Source organism: Austrofundulus limnaeus, unplaced genomic scaffold (assembly GCF_001266775.1).
Source record: "Austrofundulus limnaeus strain Quisiro unplaced genomic scaffold, Austrofundulus_limnaeus-1.0 Scaffold40, whole genome shotgun sequence".
Classification (NCBI taxonomy): Eukaryota; Metazoa; Chordata; class Actinopteri; order Cyprinodontiformes; family Rivulidae; genus Austrofundulus; species Austrofundulus limnaeus.
This window is the reverse complement of record NW_013952442.1, coordinates 67,266-75,863: the sequence shown is the minus strand read 5'-3', so window position 1 is coordinate 75,863 and position 8,598 is coordinate 67,266. Positions and strand designations below refer to the sequence as shown.

Genomic DNA, 8,598 nt, shown 5'->3' with positions numbered 1-8,598 from the left:
TATGTATATACATACATCCAGTATATATACCTCAACTGAATGATATCAATGTGAAAAAGAAGGATTTAAAAGCACATGTCCACTTTAATGTTCAAGTTTTTTAAAATAAATCTTTGTGTCAGGGAGGAGTCTCAGCTACTGCCACACCACTGTAATTTCATTGTGTTCTCTGTTAATAAAGGTCTCTCTAAGCCAGAGAGTGTTTGCTAAGGTTGCTTATTTGTGGCAACCTTCCTAATGGAACTGACCAGAAAAGTTCATTAGTTGTGGAGAAACATCAAGTCATCACTTTATGAGACTTTCATTAAATCTTGTCCACTGGTTCATGAGATATGAACTGTACAGACAAACCCATTTTTCGCTGTGAAGTTTTTCTGTTTACACTGAAAAGACTTACCCCAGCAGGTGGTGCCAGAGAATCGTGTTTGTCTGACGTTAACCTCATCCTACAGAGTGTGTATGTATTCCCCAGAGCCTAAGCTGACCTGCCAGTCCTCTCTGCTGCACACACCTTGTCAGCAGGTCGGGTCTTATCTCTCCCTGACTGAACTGAGCCATTGAGCTCACACTTGACCTTGTCATTATCTTGTACCTGGCTTTGTTTCCTTTCTCCTTTCTCCCTTTGTGCGCTTCCTGGCTTTCCCTTTCCACGCTATTTAAACAGAGATAAGAACAGAGTCTGTTTACCCCACTTCACATCCTAGACACACACGCTAAACACACACATCTCTCTGTTTCTCTCTCTCTCTCTTGTTTGTGAAAGAGGCCCTGTGGTTTTTTTTTTTTCTTTTTTTTTCACAGGCAGGCCTTGACTGTGACCTTCCACTATTCAACAGTGCAACACCTTAACAACATCGAGGAAGGACACTGGATCAAACTTTTTCTTTGAAGTACAAAGCATTTTTAATGTTGTATATGGATCCTCTTCCTGTTAAACATTATAGTCTTTATACAGCGAACCAGGCTGAACTACAAAGACAAACAGGAAGAAGAGGAACAGTTGGGCCGTTAATTCCACAATTATGTGCAGCATTAAGCTCAATAAAAGGACAAAATAAAGAGCACTGAAGCAGACAGTTTTTCATTGAGAATATAAGAACATTCTTTGATTATATTCAGCTTGGCTTAACTGTAAAATGTCTAAAACCTTCATTAAAGGAGTAGGTTGACATTTTGGGAGCTGTGCTTATTGGCTCTCACGCTGAGAGTTTGATGAAAAAGGTCGATGTCACTGTCTTATCTACTGATCAAACAACACTCCAGCTAGTGACAGTTAACTGAGCTTATCAGGCCAGACACAGCCAGGAAGTTTCTATATAATCTTTGTAAACTGTTTTTCATGCTTTATTGTGCATTTAAAAGCTAATTTGTTCATTTGTGTGCTTTAGAACAAGCCAGTCTAACTAGCTGTTTCAACCACCGCCTCTTCACTTTGGAACTGTCAAAGTGAATTTTTTCACAAAACATGTTTGCAGTAAAGTGGCAGAAGTCTGTGTGAGTTTCATAAGCTTGGCTGAACTCTGGAACACATTTTTATTTTTTACAGCTGCACTCTTTTTTTTCCGTCTTGGATCTTCAGGAAACAGTTTGTGAAGCACTAAGACTGTAGGGGTGAATGATTTGTTGTTATCTAAGCCATGTTGTACGTCAAATAAAGTTAAAATCTAAAGCAAAATTTATTTTAAAGTACAGATGAAGACATTAGACTAACTTGGTTTCCCTGAGTGATAATCTTAAATCTGTACTTTATTAAAATGACCTTAAAAATTGACATTGTGTTTATTTATTCTGCGTCCATCATGTCACAGAGGTAACAGGTCCACAAGGGAAACAGACGTTCCTCTCCAGTTCCTTAGAAGAGAAGGAATTCTCAGGCTAGAGAGGCTATATAATCCCTCCAGCAAGCTCTGGGTCTGACCTGGGATCTTCTTCTKTAGGCAGGATATGTTCAGAAACCCTCCAAAGGGATCCACCCAAATAAGAAATCACAAATCACTTCGGATCGCCTCCTTTCGATGTGGAGGAGCTTTACTCCAAGTTTCCACCCCCCTCAGATGATGCATATATTTCCCTGTCAGCTGCTCAAATCAATTTGAGCACAAAAAAAACAAATAAAACTTATCAAAATGTAAATGCCAGACACCGTTGGAGGAGATGAAGCATCTCAGGAGGATGTGGAAATCTCACTGCATCCCACAAATACATAAATATATATATATGAAAAATGCAAACACGTTGATCTAATCTGCTCCCATAAACACACGTTACGAAACGTCCTTAACTGCTTGCAATATAACATGTCGTTTTTTTTGAAAACGGAAGAAACCGTAACTGTAGGGAGACTTGCAGAGTAGGTCGGTAGGTCGGTTTTATTTCTTTTTGATGGGTTTTTCACAATCACTTGGCATGTAGATAATGAGCACACCACTTTTAAACTACCACTGCTCTCTTATTCAAGCTTTCTGTCAGGTTTGATAAAATAAACAGATTTATTTATTTATTAAATTGTTTGTTTATTTGTTTAAACGAGCCATCGTTTTCAAAAGTAGCCAAACTAAAAAGATGCTAACAATAACCCTGTTAGTTGCAGCATCGTTTACAGTAGAAACCAAGTCTTCAGATGACATTTCAGTTTGCACAGAAACTAGCATCAACACAGCTAGTAGTTATAGGAAATTAGAAAAATAAAGTTTAAAACTTCCATGAGTTAAAGCTTCAAAATAAGAAAAAAAATGTATGTGGTTTTTTATAATCTTGTACATTATGTGTTACATAATTTTATTATTTGAGTTGCCAAAAATACTGCTTTAATGGCCACCATGATAAACGTCCCTCTTGCGATGAATATTCTGACAGTGTTCTCTGTATGGGCAAGTCAGTGAAAACAAACATGTTTTTTTATATACTGAAGTAAGTAGAGTATATTGTGCTGATACAGTATAAACAGTGTATTGTAGAGCAGTGAGTCTGTCATTCTGTTCACCTGCATTAAGTCATTTACTGGCTGTTTTAAATTTGCTGTAAGACTGTGTTGAAATATGACATGCAGATACAATAAGGACTTCTCTCATTTTATTCCAAAAAACCCCACAGCAAAGTCAACCATTTTTRTTTTGCCCCAGTTTTATGCATGTAGTAGCAGACATTGTTCTAATTTTGTCACAAGGCATTCATATATTTTTAATGTCAGACTTCTGACATAACTTGAATGAAGGAAAACAGCTATGCTGGTTCAGAAGCTTGTTCTAACTGTAACTGAGAGTTGCGGTTGTGTTTCAAAGCCACTTTTTTTGAATTTCAATACATATGCTGCTCATAAAGCAAGCTTCAAAATATCTGTCCATCAAAAAAGTTCACTGACAGCATGAGGAGAGATGCTCGCCTTTGATTCTAATGCTAAGAGCATAATTTATGTAAGACGTTTGAATGGCTTTTTGAGWAAGAATAGATTAAAGGAAGTTTCATGTCTGAGGAGACAAAAAAAGCGCATGCAAAGCAGTGTTTTTAAAACTCCTGAGGCTGCAAAAGGATTGATGAGTGGGGCAGGTGCAATGGTTTTTAGCTCGAGCTACTTATTGCGCTAACAAAACAGTTGGCTAATCACATCCATCCCTTGAGTTTTCCTCTTTTTTCCCCTGTAAATATGAAAGACCTTGTCCCGACAGTGACTTCAAAAGTGGCAGCAGCAGGCCCCATACCAGGCCACGGCGTCTCCCTGAGCACTTCCCTTCCACACATCAAGCCYCAGCTGACAAAAGCAGCTGTAGGTGGCATAATGAGATGCGCTGCTCCTTTCAGCTATGTGTGAAGTGTGACATTTTCTTTCTTCTCGTGTTTTGTGTTGACACCACTGGCCTGTGTGCGAGGACTTGACCGGACGGTCCACACCGCCTTCCTCCCTTTAGGCGCTGGCCACTGAAGGTGGCATCAAAGCCTTGCGAGTTCCTCAGGTCAAGAGTCAGGGTTGTGTACACATCAACACAAAGGGAGAGGAGAGACGTTTTAGCATGGCCCTTTCTGATGAAACCTCCTCAACACATGTGATCATTTCATGTGTTTCCCAAAAAAAGGGTCTGCAATTCAAAACATCAACCAATCAACTCATTTCAACTGAACTTCTGTGGGGCTGCTGTAGCATGAAATGCTTTCAAGTACACCAGTTCATGTGCGCCCTCACAGATAGCAGGTATTTAAAGGCATGAGCCTGTCTTGTGACTGACTCCCTGGTATTTTTGGAGATGATGAAAGCCTTTATCAGTGGATTAACAGAAACTAAAATGGTGGGGGTTGGAACACATCGCTCTTGTGAACCTTTGCCCATATGTTTTACTCATGTTCACTGACCAGCAGATAAGAACTCCTGAAGCTGTGCAACTACGTGATCATATAATGTTAAAATTAATAATCAGGCAAAGACAACTGTTAGAAGCAAGCAACTTGTAAATSCACTGGTAACTTTTCAGAAAAAAAAGAGTGAAAATTTAGTTTCTGATTCCTCTGGAGATGCATAAAGCCACAACTCAACAAAAAAAAGAGAAATAAAAAAGTGTTATTTTGGCTCCACAGATGAGCACAAACACAACAGGGTCAGCCACAGCTCATCCCAGCTCCCAGCATAATACAGTTGGACAGGTGGATTGATAATCTAATATGTCTTTTTTCATCCTATCCCTCTCACTTTTTAAATAGTTTGCTCAGAGCCTGAGGGTGTGAGCCATCCTGTTTTCTATGGCTGCCGAATTACCTCAGAGCGCGCCGTGCCTAGCTCCCTGCCAGTGAGGGAGCCTAGCATTGTTTTCATGACAGAGATCAATGGGTGGGTGAATGTGCTTTAATTCTGCAGGAGCTCCTCTCCCAGGCTAATAAATGCAAGCCTCCCTGCTGACTGGGCTGTCGTGCTGAGCCCAGCGGGGGTCAGTCTTTTTGTGTTCCTATGCCCAAATTATGGAACCATCAATACGCTCCCTGGAATCAGTCAATAGAGACCCGCTTTGTGGCTGAGGGGAGACCAACTTCAAGGGAGGAAAAAAAGAAAAATCCCTAAGCTCTGACACATTTACCAAAGAAAATGGGATAACTGCTTCGTACGTTTCAAATTCTGCACTGTTTACTTCCAAGTCTCATAGTAAAAAATGTGAATTTCATCTCACCCCGAACTATCTTTTAAATGACCTAAAATAACCAATATTTTAGTGTCAATGAACAAGTAAACCAAATGGAAACAAAGACCAAACTTGCTTCTCGACTGCTTTATGATAGATAGATATTTGCACAACCTCATCTTGCAAAAATAAAATTGACAAAACAATGAATGTGACCAAGATCAAAGTTGGTTGCCAAATCCATCTTAAAACAAGTCCAGTGTCAAAACTTCATAGAAAAACAAACATGTCAAGGCCATTTTCAGCATTTTACATCACCTCAATTTCTTAAACATTTGTTTTGACAGAAATATTCTGATATTCCTGCTAAAAGTGATCCAGGTTGCATTGGAAATGCGCTACACCGTTTTGTGCTCAAATTAACTTTGTACTGTGAAACTGATGGCGGTGTAACAAAGCATGAACAGCATTAGCATGAACTGCAATGATTTTTCAAATTGTAGTTGTTTTAAGATAATTAGCTTTAGCATTGTTTAGCAGTTAGCTTGTCAATGTGGTCACAGTTATACTCCATTCGGTTAAACTGGGGAAATAAAGTATATATTATAAAGGTAATGTAAATTCTTTGCAAAGTGGGTTTACTTTTGAGGACCCCTGAAACCAATTTTTTTCACCATTGTGTCTCCTAAACCAGAGGTTGTGACACACTTTGTGTTGACAGCACGCAGCCAGTAAAAACTGTTGTCGCGCACGAGTGTGTTTCCAAGATGCCTTACTGCTGCATGTAGCATCAAGTGAATTATTAAGCATCCAGCTTCAAACAGCTTGTAAAACTCTGTCCTCCTGAAAATCTGAAACTTTTCTCCCTTCTTCTCCCCTCTTCTCTCCTCCTTTTATTTTTGTCGACTTCTCAAACATCAAGTTGTCTCCGGATTTTCAAACGGCTTGAAAAATAAGAGTTTCCCAAGCTCGCGAGCACGCTCAAAGGCTGCGTTCTTCAGATGTGCCACCTTGCAGCGTGGTGGTGGCTGGTGCAGGAACAGGATCATTCAGATATGCTAATGGATCAGCGGGGTAGCTCGGAGCRCGGCTTACCCCGCTTTAAAAGACAGCTGCCTTCTCCCTTTCTTTTCATGCCCTACTCTCAGCCTGCCTTCTCTTTCTCGCTCCCCCTCTCTCCCGCTCCACAATGATGGCAGGTTGAAATTTAATAACCATTACATTTCTACTAATTAGACAGATAGAGCAATTAGCCCGATGCATGTAAATCCAGGTTGGGAAATGTGTTTGACAAAGAGGGTTCAGAGGATGAGTTGGGGCTGAATTTGAGGTTGCCGTCGGCGTGCTGTAATGATATCATGCTCAACGAGGAGAGCTGCGGATAATAGAGCCGGTGGCCAGTGGCCCTCCCCCTGGTGAAGTGGCCCTCTGTGTCAGCGCTTGTGTGTTAGCCGTTGGCTCGGCCGCTGTCCCACACTCTCCTGGGCCGGCCATTCTCTGCAGCCAGAGTCATGCTGCGCAGGAATCCCGGGTGATTGGGTTTCTTTCAGGGGCCTTATAGTCAGTCATAAATCGGAGGGGATCCTGCCCGGCCCCTCGCTCTCGCCCCTAACCCTGGCTCCAGCTGGCAGGGGACGATTGTTGGAGAGCCGAGGTCATCGCGGGGTCGCTCTCTGTGGTGTTTCTTAACACCCTCTGCCTATTTTTTTCTACCCCTCTTCTCCAGTACGACCACCCCCCACACGCTCCTCTTTTCTCTGTCCCCCAACTGAGGTTGCTAGGGCTTGGTATTTGCTTTATAAGACCATGTTGTAATTACAGAGGAGCTCTCACTCCCCTTGCCGCCTTTGGCTCTCTCCTCCTATTTTTTTTATCACTTCTGATTGGTGCTTAGAAGCTGTACTTGGGCCATCTAAACCCCACAACTGGCTTTTGTGCCGGTCCTGCAGGGAACTGACTCGTTCACATCTCCTAACTTTACAGCAGTCGAAGCAGGGTGTAGGCTCCTCGCCCCGAACAGCAATCAAAAGGTGGTGAGGCAGATCTTTCAGCTTCTACATGCAGGGCATGCATCGAAAAACTCTCTGAAAAACTGTTCTTTAATTGTAAAACTTAAATATTATGAAGAGTATATTTTGGCAAGTTAAGTTAAAAGAAGAAGAACCAGCCACAACACAAGGTCAAAGTTCTGCTGTTCCACAATAAATAATCTGTGTTTGTTGTTTTAGCAGAACTGCACCACRGAGAACATCAGAAACAGAGCTGTTGTTTCTGTGAGATTGCACCCCTCCGCCAACATCTGGGACCATAAACCGAGATCAAAAAGCAACTGAGGGGGGAAATGACAATGACAACAAACAATCATGCCAAAGGACAATAAGTGGAGGAGGAGGAGTCRCCTTAAATCACAGTTCAGCTGGAGGGGGGTCTTCTCAAAGCAGACGAGAACAGGATTTGAGCTATCAAGTCACTCCAGCGCTGACTCTGTTTTACGTCTTCAACTTCATTTAAATCACACTGACGTATAATGGACATTGGATGTAAAAGTGCACAAATGTTTTACAACATTTCCGCTGTTGCTGCTGCACAAAGTTTCACGGTAAAAAGGCCGGAGAGGCAGCAGCTATAATCTCAAATATACTGTACATATCAGCCACTGAAGCACAGTCTGGAACTAAATGATTATATCCGCATCCCAAATCCTTTCAAATAAGTGAAGCATTTGATGCTATGCAGAGGCGTGTCGTTTCCCCAACACTTCAAAGCAAACAGAACCAAAATATCACAAAAATGCGTACGAAGTAGAACTAAAGAAGCATGGCTTGTCTTTCATGTCTATGGAAAAGTGCCACAAACTAAGCATTGTTCCCTAAGAAATAGGATACGGGCTTGGAAAAGCCATTGTTCTATTTCAGTTTGCTTGAATCTCCTCTGCTGCATCCTGGCTCGCTGCTCCACTATTCTGACTTCTGACAAACAGCATCTGCACCAGGGACACCACTTCCTCCCATGAGGCAGATGGGAACAAACCCAGTGTAATCACTTCAAATAAGCAGCACACTATTCATTTTTGTGCCCCGTCAATTGAAGTGTGTCCCTCGGTGTTTGACGAGGTTTAAATGAATCTTTTTGATGGTTTGACTTATTAGATGCCAGTGAGAGGAGATTAACTGTCTGGCGAGGAACAAATCGCTGCGGCTCAAACGCACGTTATTCAAAACAACGCAGGCTAATTCACAATCATAGACAGTGACACAAACAAACAAGAAGTTTTACCTCTTCAGGTAATTATAAGAAGCTGGAGTTAAACCAGATCAGATTCTGTTCTTCTGCTATTTAAACTATACAAATGTTTCAAACTGATTATTACCATATAAGCTGCTTTATTTTACCACCAAAAAGTAAAGACAGACAATTCTGTTTTTAAATGTCATATTGTGTGTGTGTGTGTGTGTGTGTGTGTGTGTGTGTGTGTGTGTGTGTGTGTGTGTGTGTG

The 8,598-nt window shown here is 41.4% G+C and overlaps 1 long non-coding RNA gene across 1 annotated transcript in view; it reads right to left on the bottom strand.

The window, feature by feature from the left end:
- The window catches only part of LOC106516681 (uncharacterized), a 48,401-nt gene that overhangs the window by 6,572 nt on the left and 33,231 nt on the right, over nucleotides 1-8,598 (bottom strand). The gene's annotated exons all lie outside the window — the stretch shown is intronic.